The following is a 9796-nucleotide window of genomic DNA, read 5'->3' as shown; positions in this document are numbered from 1 at the left end:
TCGGTTTCGACCCATAGCGACCCTGAACAGGGTTTCCGAGGCTGTAAATCTTTACGGGAGCAGATCGCCTCATCTTTCTCCCGCGGAGCGGCTGGTAGTTTCGAACTGCAGACCTTGAAGTTCGCAGCCCGATTCGTAACCACTACGCTACCAGAGCTCCTTATGAAGTCTTTTAAAAATTCAATTTTTTTCCATGTATATGGAAGTTTTTTATTGGTCCGGTGGTGAGGATTTTTGTTTACTTTACATTGAGATGCAAGTCATATCAAAGGTAGTGGTCTTTGATCTTCATCAGTAATTTTTTTTTAAGTTTTTATTGTGAGTTGAGTGATAGCTTACATGAGAGAACATTAAATTTACACTCCTCCTATTATATTTCATTTCACTTCTATGATTACGATCCCCTTCATGCATCATCATTCAATAGTATTTTCTTCTATTTCCTGTTTGTGTTTTTGTTGTTGTTGTTGTTGTTGTTTTATATGTGCACAAAAACATTCAAGAATAGATAATCATTTTTAAAAAACAAGGGTACAGGCTCGTCTCCAGCACCATGAGCGGCTTCAGCAGCAAGGAGTGCACCGCGCCCTTCACCCTCGAGTACCTAGTCTTCCTCAAAAATGAAAAAGGACAGTACATATTTCCATTTCATGATATTCCAATTTATGCAGATAAGGATGTGTTCCACATGGTAGTTAAAGTTCCACGATGGTCTAATGCAAAAATGGAGATTTCTACAAAGGACCCTTTAAACCCAATTAAACAAGACGTGAAAAAAGGAAAATTCCGCTATGTCGCAAATGTATTCCCTTATAAGGGCTACATCTGGAACTATGGCGCCATCCCTCAGACTTGGGAAGACCCAGGACACAATGACAAACACACTGGCTGTTGTGTCGACAACAACCCGATTGATGTGTGTGAGATTGGAAGCAAGGTCTGTACAAAGGGTGAAATCATCCGTGTGAGGGTGCTGGGAATCCTGGCCGTGATCGACGAAGGGGAGACTGACTGGAAAGTCATTGCCATTAACGTGGACGATCCTGAAGCCGCCAGTTACAACGATATTAATGATGTCAAACGCCTGAAGCCTGGGTACCTAGAAACTGCTGTGGACTGGTTTAGAAAGTACAAAGTTCCTGACGGAAAACCAGAGAATCAATTTGCTTTCAATGCAGAATTTAAAGATAAGAGATTTGCAGTTGATATTATATAGAGCACCCATGACCATTGGAAAACACTGGTCACCAAGAAAATCGACGGGAAAGGACCGAGTTGCATGAACACACAGTGTCTGAGAGACCCTTCAAGTGCGACCCTGATGCTGCCAAAGCCATTGTGGATGCTTTACCGTCACCCTGTGAATCTGCCTGCCAATACCATCAGATGTGGATCAGTGGTTTCATCACCAGAAGAACTGATGGCATTTCTCCAGAATGCAAGTTTACATTGCTGCATCCTTTTCATCTGGAAACATTAGATATGCAAAAGTAGTAGCTTTTCAAAGTTTTAAAATTTTAGAGCTAATCTGAAGAAATTTTGCTGTAATCCATCCCGTATATTCAGAATATTGGCCATCTGGAAGCATTTTTCATAACTCAGCTAAGATAACAGTATGTTCTTATTATATTCCAAGATGTTGTCATTTGGAAAGTGTGGTAGTAATTTGTGAATAGAGGTGCAAGATAAGTATATACTGGATGTGTATGTACACCATGTGTTAGGAAATAAAATTATTTTTCTGAAAAAAAAAACAAAACAAGGGTACATTCTGCAAGCCTGCCTCCAGAATGCCAACACAGTTTTTCTCTTTCCATGAGTCTAGAGTCCTCAGCTGCTCTATCTCTCCATGTCATCATCTTTGCCTCCATCTCTGGTTTCACTTCTACTCTGAATAGGGTCCCACATTTCACTCATGCTCTTCTCCCTTGAGTCCTCTGTTCCTTGATTATAAAATTAACTACTTCCCACTTTATGTTCCAAAACTTCTACCTTTACAGTTGTGACAATTGCAATTAGTCATTATAACACTTACTCACTATTGAATCATAACAACACCTCCTTTAACCAGACCCATCTAGACACGATGAAAACTATTAAATGGAGACTCTACCTTCTGCTGAACTCTGAAATTAAACTTCCTCTTGAAAATTTGTAAGCCATGTCACTTTGTGCCTTTATAGCCCTCCCATTTTAGGTAGCCAATGCCTGTGTACAGAGGGAATAGGATTGATCCTTGATGTGAAGACTCCTTCACTCTCAGTTGGTATTTTGGGCTACTACATCCATAAATATAGGTCAATTCATTAGTAAATATTTTAAGTTCTCTTCACTTTTAGCAAACAAGGTTGTATTATCTGTTCTTGAAGGTTGTTAATGAACCTTCCTCCTATCCTGATGCTACATTTTCCTTCATACAATCCAGCTTCTCAGATTATTTGTTCAGTATAAAGATTGAATAAGTATGATGAAAAAATACAATGCTGGTGCATGCCTTTCCTCATTTTAAACTATTCAGTGTTCCCTTGTTCTGTTCAAACAACTGCTTCCTGGTCCATGTATAGGTTCTTCGTGAGCACCATTAATTGCTGTTGCCACTGTATCAATATAGTTGGTGACCTTCCTCTTTTTCTCTGATCCTCCATTTACCAAACATTACATCCTTCTCCAGGGACTGGTCCCTCCATAATATGTCTGAAGTATGAGAGATGGAGTCTGGCCATCCTGACTTTCAAGGATCATTCTGGATGTACTTCTTCCAACACAGACTGGTTTCTTCTTTTGGCAGTGCATGGTACTTTTGTTTTTCTCCTCCAACACCATAATTCAAATGCATCAATTCTTCTATGGTCTTCCTTATTCACTGTTCAAATTTCACATGCATATGAGGTTATTGAAAATACCATGGCTTGAGTTAGGCACACCTTATTCCTCAAACTAATGTCTTTGCTCTGGAACACTTTAATGAGGTCTTGTGCAGCTGATTTGTTTAATGCAATACATTGTTTTATTTTTTGACTCCTGCTTCCATGAGTATTGATGGTGGATCCAAGTAAAATGAAGTGTTTGACAATGTCAGTGCTTTCTCCATTTATATGGAAGTTGTTTATTGGTCCAGACAAAAAATAATGAGGATTTTTATTTTATTTACATTGAGTTGCAACCCAATGTAGTGTGGTCTTTGATATTTTTCAGTAAATCATTTAAGTCCTCTGTGCTTTCAGTAAGGTTGTATCATCTACATATCGAAAGTTGTTAATGAGTCTTCCTCCAATCCTGATGCCACATTTTTCTTCATGTAATGCACCTTCTCAGATTATTTGCTCAGCATACAAATTGAATAAGTATGGTGAAAGAATACAACCCTGGCACATGAGACCTGAAATGTCCATAAAGTTTTAGGTTATGTCAAATAAACACTCTAAATTAGGATGTTGCTCTTGTTAAATGGCATCAAGTCAATTGAGATTCAAACCCTATATGGGGTTTCCAAGGAGTGACTGGTGGGTTTAAGCCATTCCATGTTTATCAGTCCAGTGTGTATCCTATAATGTAACCCCAAAGTAGTCTCATAATAAAAGGGAAATGATTCATACAAGAAAAAATTATTGGAGGAATGCAAGGTGACACTCACCATATTAATAAACAGGTAGCCTCTTTTACCATAGATCTGATTCTAGAACCACTTGAGAAGCTTCCAGAGCCCATTGACACATGGACAGTAGCCAATGAACAACTTTCTCTAACCAACAGACAGTTCATTGTTTCACCGATAGTAGTTCCTGAGTACGTAGACAATATTTGGTGTGAAGGACGCTGCATTAAGACTAACAGATGAAAAGACCCTGATTGAAGAAGATAAGAACAACTTTGCTCAACAAGAGAGAAAGATATGAACATATGACTGGTCTGAAGTGCAGAAAGGTTTGTGGAATCTCTGGGGCTACAGCAAATACTCATTGACCTAGCATGGATAACTAAGGATGAGCTGACCAGAACCCAGCCAAATGAAGAGAAAATATTTTACACTCTGAGCTTGTGCAAATTGCTGCAATTTTATTTTTTTTCTCTGTTCTGGACTTTTCTTATGAATGTAGATACTCAAACTTCCAACAAATGCAGAAGGTTCATCAGAACAAAGAGGATGCTTGTCTCCTCAGAGTACTGGTTGATGTTGTTGTTAGCTGCCACTGAGTTGGTACTGACCCATAGCGATCTTATGAACAGCAGAACAAAACACTGCCTGATCCTGGGCCAACATCACTATTGTTGCCATGCTTGAGTCCATCGATTTTGCCACTTGGCCAATCCATCTTGTTGGGGGTCTTCCTCTTTTTCTATGACCCTCCACCTTACCAAACATGATATCCTTCTCCAGCAACTGTCCCTCCTGACGATATGTCCAAAGTATGAGAGACAAAGTTTGGCCATCTTGGCTTCCAAGGAGCACTCTGGCTGCACTTCTTCCAAAACAGATCTATTGGTTCTTTTGGCAGCCCATGGCACTTTCAATATTCTCCTTGAACACCATAACTCAAAGACATCAATTCTTTTACGGTCTTCCTTACTCACTGTCCAGCTTTCACATGCATATGAGGTTATTGAAAACACCATGGCTTGGGTCAGGCACACCTTAGTCCTCAAGCTGATGTCTTTGCTATTCAACATTTTAAAAAGGTCTTGTATAGCAGATTTGCTTAATGCAATATGTGGCTTAATCTCTTGACTGCTGCTTCTGTGAGTGTTGATAGTTAATCCAAGAAGAATGAAGTCCTTGACAACTTCAATCTTTTCTCCGTTGATAAGAATGTTGTTAATTGGTCCAGTGGTGAGGATTTTTGTTTTCTTTACATTGAGATGTAATCCATAATGAAGGCTGTACTCTTTGATCCTGGTTGATAGGAGTGGTCAATTTAAAAATTAACTATCTAAAAAAGGAAAAGATAGCGGCATTAAGTGTCTGGTCTTACACTCTTTTATGAGTATGCTTACACTCAGAATGAGAGGGACAAAGAAGAGTCTTCCTGGAATAGGTTTCTCATTTTCTGATGGGTCTGGGAATAGATGACCAAGAAGATACCTATGTAGATTATATGATTCTACTTTGAGAAATCATTGCTAACAGAGTTCATTGTGATTGTTAAAAAACTGTAATTGTACATGTTGCAATTGTGAAAGACTAAACAGAGAGACACTGCTATACTGGAGTAGAGTGGTTGAACCTAAGTTCCTTAAAGCTTTTGCTTATGCTGATGCCTCATGAGACCAAGAGACTGAGGGTCAGAGAGAAAAGTACTTATGAAAATTGTCTTGACTGAAGAACTGTATTTTGAGTCATTTCTGTTCATGGATGATAATTTGTTACTTACCTAATAAACCACAAAATCGTGAATATTGTCAGTAAATTATGTGTGACCATTGCAACAAATTACTGAAATAAGCAGAGAGTAGTATGGGAAAGGCAGTCAGTGTCAGAATTGGTAAAATAAACTTGGATTGTGGAGGTATGCCTGACCTCTACCCCATAAAAATCAGTCTTGGGCAGCTGATATTTATAAAATTATACTTCCTTCTTATGAAATTAGAGGAGATAAGACACCTAGACAGTTTTTACACCTAGACAGTTTTTACAAGTTGCTTAAAATTATATTTTAAGGTAGGCAAGCCAAAATATTCTCTATTGTAAAACAATATTTTATGTCAGATTGAGATAGTTTATATTATAATGCTTTAAAATACATAATCCAAATATAAATTAAACCTATTGTTGTCCATTAAATTTTTACTCATATTGAATCTATAGAATAGAGTAGATCTGCCCCCATAGGGTGGTCAAGGCTATAAATCTTTATATAAGCCATCAAGACTGTAAATCTTTCTTGCTCACAGTAACTAGTGGGTTACAAACCCTCACTTTTCAATTAGTAGCCAATCTCTTAACCATTGTATCATATGAACCCATAATCTATATATGTTATTGGCACCATTGACTCAGTTCAGACTCATATCGACACTATCTATGTACAAAAAAATGAAACATTCCCAATCATTCCTATATTTGATCCATTATTGCTGTCACTTTTTCAACCCATCTCATTAAGGTCTTCCTTTTTATCTTTGACTCTGTGCTTTACGAAATATGATGCTCTTCTCCAAGGACTTGCCATTCTTGATAACATGTCCAAAGTACTTGAGATGAAGTCTCATTGTCTTCCTTTTAAGAAACATTATAGCTGCACTTCTTCAAAGACAGATTTGTTCATTTTTCTGATAGCTGTTAGTATATTCAGTATTCTTTGCCAACACCATAACTCAAAGGCTTCAACTCTTCTTTAGTTGTCCTTATTGTCCAGATTTTGCGTACATATGAGGCGATTGAAAATACCATGGCTAGGGTCAGGTGTGCCTTAATCCTCAAAATGTAATCTTTGCTCTTAACATTATGTTGCTGTTGTTAGGTGCCATCAAGTCAGTACTGACTCATAGGGACCCTATGTATAACAGAAGAAAATGCTGCCTGATCCTGGGTCAACCTCACAATTGTTGCTATGTTTGAGCACATCGATTCTGGCACTGTGCCAATCCATCTCATTGGGGTCTTCCTCTTTTTCTCCACCCTTCTACTTTGCCAAACATAATATCCTTCTCTAGTGAATGGCCCCTCTTGACAGTATGTCCAAAGTGTGAAATACAAGTCTGGCCATCCTGCCTTTCAAGGAGCACTCTGTCTGTATTTCTTCCAACACAGATCTATTTGTTCTTTTAGAAGTCTTTGGTACTTTCGTTATTCTCCAACAAAACTATAACTAAAATTCTTAACACCATAAAGAGATCTTTTGTAAGAAATTTACCAATCAAATACTTCATTTGATTCCTTGACTGCTACTTCCATGGGCATTGATTGTGAATCCAAGTAAAATGGAAAGTATATCAATATATCCTACATATGCCATAATGTTGTTTATTGATCCAGTTGTAAGGATTGTACTTTTCTTCATGTTGAAGAGTAATCCATCCTGAACTACTGTAGTCTTGGAGTTTCTGACTAAGTGTTACAAGTTCTCTTTGCTTTCAGTAAGCAGGGTTGTATTGCCTGCATAACACAGGTTGTTAATGAATCTTTCTGCAATTATGTTCCATATTCCTCTTCTTATAGCCTATTTTCCTGAATTATTTGCTCATCATACTGACTGAATAAGTTATGGTAAAAAGATATAGCCCTATCACACACTTTTCCTGATTTTAAAGTAGGCATTATCCCCAGTTTCTTTGAATGAATGCCTCTTGGTCTGTGCCCAGGTTATGCATGACCACACTAAAGTATTCTGGAATCCTTTAGCAGTAAAAAAAGAGGTGATAATCCCCATGTTAACATCTAATAAAAATAAGCACTTCCATGATCTTATTTGATCAGCCCTGACCTGATGTGATCATTATACTATATTATTAAGGCCAGATATAATCTATAGGATTAAATTGCACCTTGAGTCAAACTCTTTTGAGATATAAAAGAGATTAAACTAGCAAGCAGAGATTAAAGGGACCTATTAAGGAGCTCTGATTGCATAGTGGTTACGAATTGGTCTGCAGTTTGAAACTACCAGCTGTTCCATTGGAGAAAGATGAGGCTTTCTGCTCCTGTAAAGATTTATGGCCTTGGAAACCCTGTACAGGGTCGCTATGAGTCAGAACCAACTCCACAGCACATAACAACAACAACAACAGCTAAGAAAGAAGAGCCAGGAATGGAGTGCATCCTTTAGGCCTGGCCTCCTGCACTGTGAAATTCCTATCCAGGAAAATATAGATGCTAAAATATGGAGAACTCTAAGGAATGATAAGCCTAAAGATGTTAAAAAAGAGACAAGGACTTTTTTCCAAAGCTGGCACTCTGAATTTGGATTTCTATTCTCCTAAACTGTAAGAAAATAAATGTATGTTCACAGAACTGCCATGACAGCACTAACACCAGTATTAACATATTTCTGATTTGAATACCCATCCACTTGTGGTATTTCTGTGATAGCAGCACTAGATAAATAAGGCAGGATTTGGTACTGGTAGTAGCATTTTGGTCTAACAGATTTCTAAAATGTGGAAGCATGTTTGGAATTTAATGAGCAGAAACTGGAAGTTACCTAATAGTAAAATTGGATATTGCCTTGTGGTAGAATTATGATGTCAAAGGAAATTCCAATGAGTGTTCAAAACAAAATGAGGATCACTGTAAACTGTAGACAGAGAGGATAGTGAAAAGCAGTGGCAGAAAAACCACAGTAGCAGAACGAGGAAACCAAGATGATAACACAGAAGCCAACCAATAGAGCAAGATACAAGAGCACCTTCATGTAGAAGACTTCCTGGCAGAGTTGAGTGCCTATGAGCACTTGTCAGCCAAGTTTGGCTTTCTTACCCAAGGTGTTAGTTGACTGCCTTAGGCCCAGGTTCTCAGGTAGAAAGGAATGCTTCTAAGCACTTATTGGTAGATTTAAATAACTTTGTAAAACTTGCTTTACTAGAACAAGGAAAGCATGCAGACTTCATCTAGAGATAAAAGAACCAAGAGGCAGAAGCTGAAGAGCTGAAGAACTGAAGAGATAAGGATCATGGGAAATAGACCTGCTTTGTTCTTAAATGGTAGATCTAAGACCTCTGGTTTCTTTCTTTCATTTTTTTAATGTCTTTTTGTGGATTATGTGATAGTTTACATGGTAGAACATTAGCTTTACATTCATGCTATCGTATATCATTACATTGCCTTGGTTACAATCCCCTCCATGCATCATTAACCTAACACATGCTAAACCCTGCAAGCCTGCCCCCTGGTCCTCAGCACACAGGCCCTCTCCCTCCCTAAGTCCAGAGTCCCCAGCCACTCCATCTCTCCACATCATCTCTGCCTCCATCTGTGGCATTGCTGAATCTTCCAATGAGGTCTAGTACTTTTTTTACTGAGCTTTTGGGGTTTTCTATGTATATAGGATCATATCGTCTGTAAATAGAGAGAGTTTTACTCCCTTTTTGCCAATTTGGATGCCTTTAATTTCCCTATCTTTCCATATAGCTCTTGTTAAGACTTCCAGCACAATATTGAATAGGAGTGGTGGCAAAAGGCATCCTTGTCCGGTTCCAGTTCACAGAGAGGATGCCCTCAGTTTCCTCCATTGAGAATAATGTAAGCTATTGGTTTTGTATATATGGCTCTTAATTATGTTGAGGAATTTCCATTCGTTTCCTACTTTGTAGAGGGTTTTTACCAGGAATGGATGTTATTTTTTGTCACATGTTTTTTCAGCATCAAACAATATGTTCATGTGGTTCTTTTCTTTTTTCTTTTTTATATGGTGGATTACACTGATTGTTTTTCTAAAGTTGAACCATCCTTGTATTCCTGATATGAATCCTATTTGGACATGATGTAATTATTTTTTTATATGCCTCTGGATTCTGTAGGCTAGGATTTTGTTTAGAACTGTTGCATCTATGTTTATGATGGATATTGGTCTATAATTTTCTTTCTTGGTGATACCCTTCCTGATTTTGGTATAAGGGTTATGATTACTTCATAAAATGTAGTAGGAAGTTTTCCATCCTCTTCTATATTCTGGAATATTTGGGTTGAATTGGTAACAGTTCTTTACTGAATGTTTGGTACAACTCACCAGTGAAGCCATATGGACCTGGATTTTTTTTTGTTTTTTTTTTTTGATTGGGAGTGTTTTGATGACCTGATAAATTTCTTTTGTTATGGGTTTGTTCAGGTTTTCTCCTTCACTCTGTGAAATGTTGATTAGGT

At 37.9% G+C, this 9796-nt stretch overlaps 1 pseudogene; it reads left to right on the top strand.

Annotated features, from left to right (window-relative positions):
- Window positions 1-538: 538 nt before the first annotated feature.
- Window positions 539-1421, top strand: LOC102811537 (annotated as a pseudogene).
- The last annotated feature ends 8375 nt before the right edge of the window (window positions 1422-9796 follow it).

This window comes from Chrysochloris asiatica, unplaced genomic scaffold (assembly GCF_000296735.1).
Source record: "Chrysochloris asiatica unplaced genomic scaffold, ChrAsi1.0 scaffold00002, whole genome shotgun sequence".
NCBI lineage: Eukaryota > Metazoa > Chordata > Mammalia > Afrosoricida > Chrysochloridae > Chrysochloris > Chrysochloris asiatica.
This window is presented reverse-complemented; position numbering and strand designations above follow the sequence as displayed.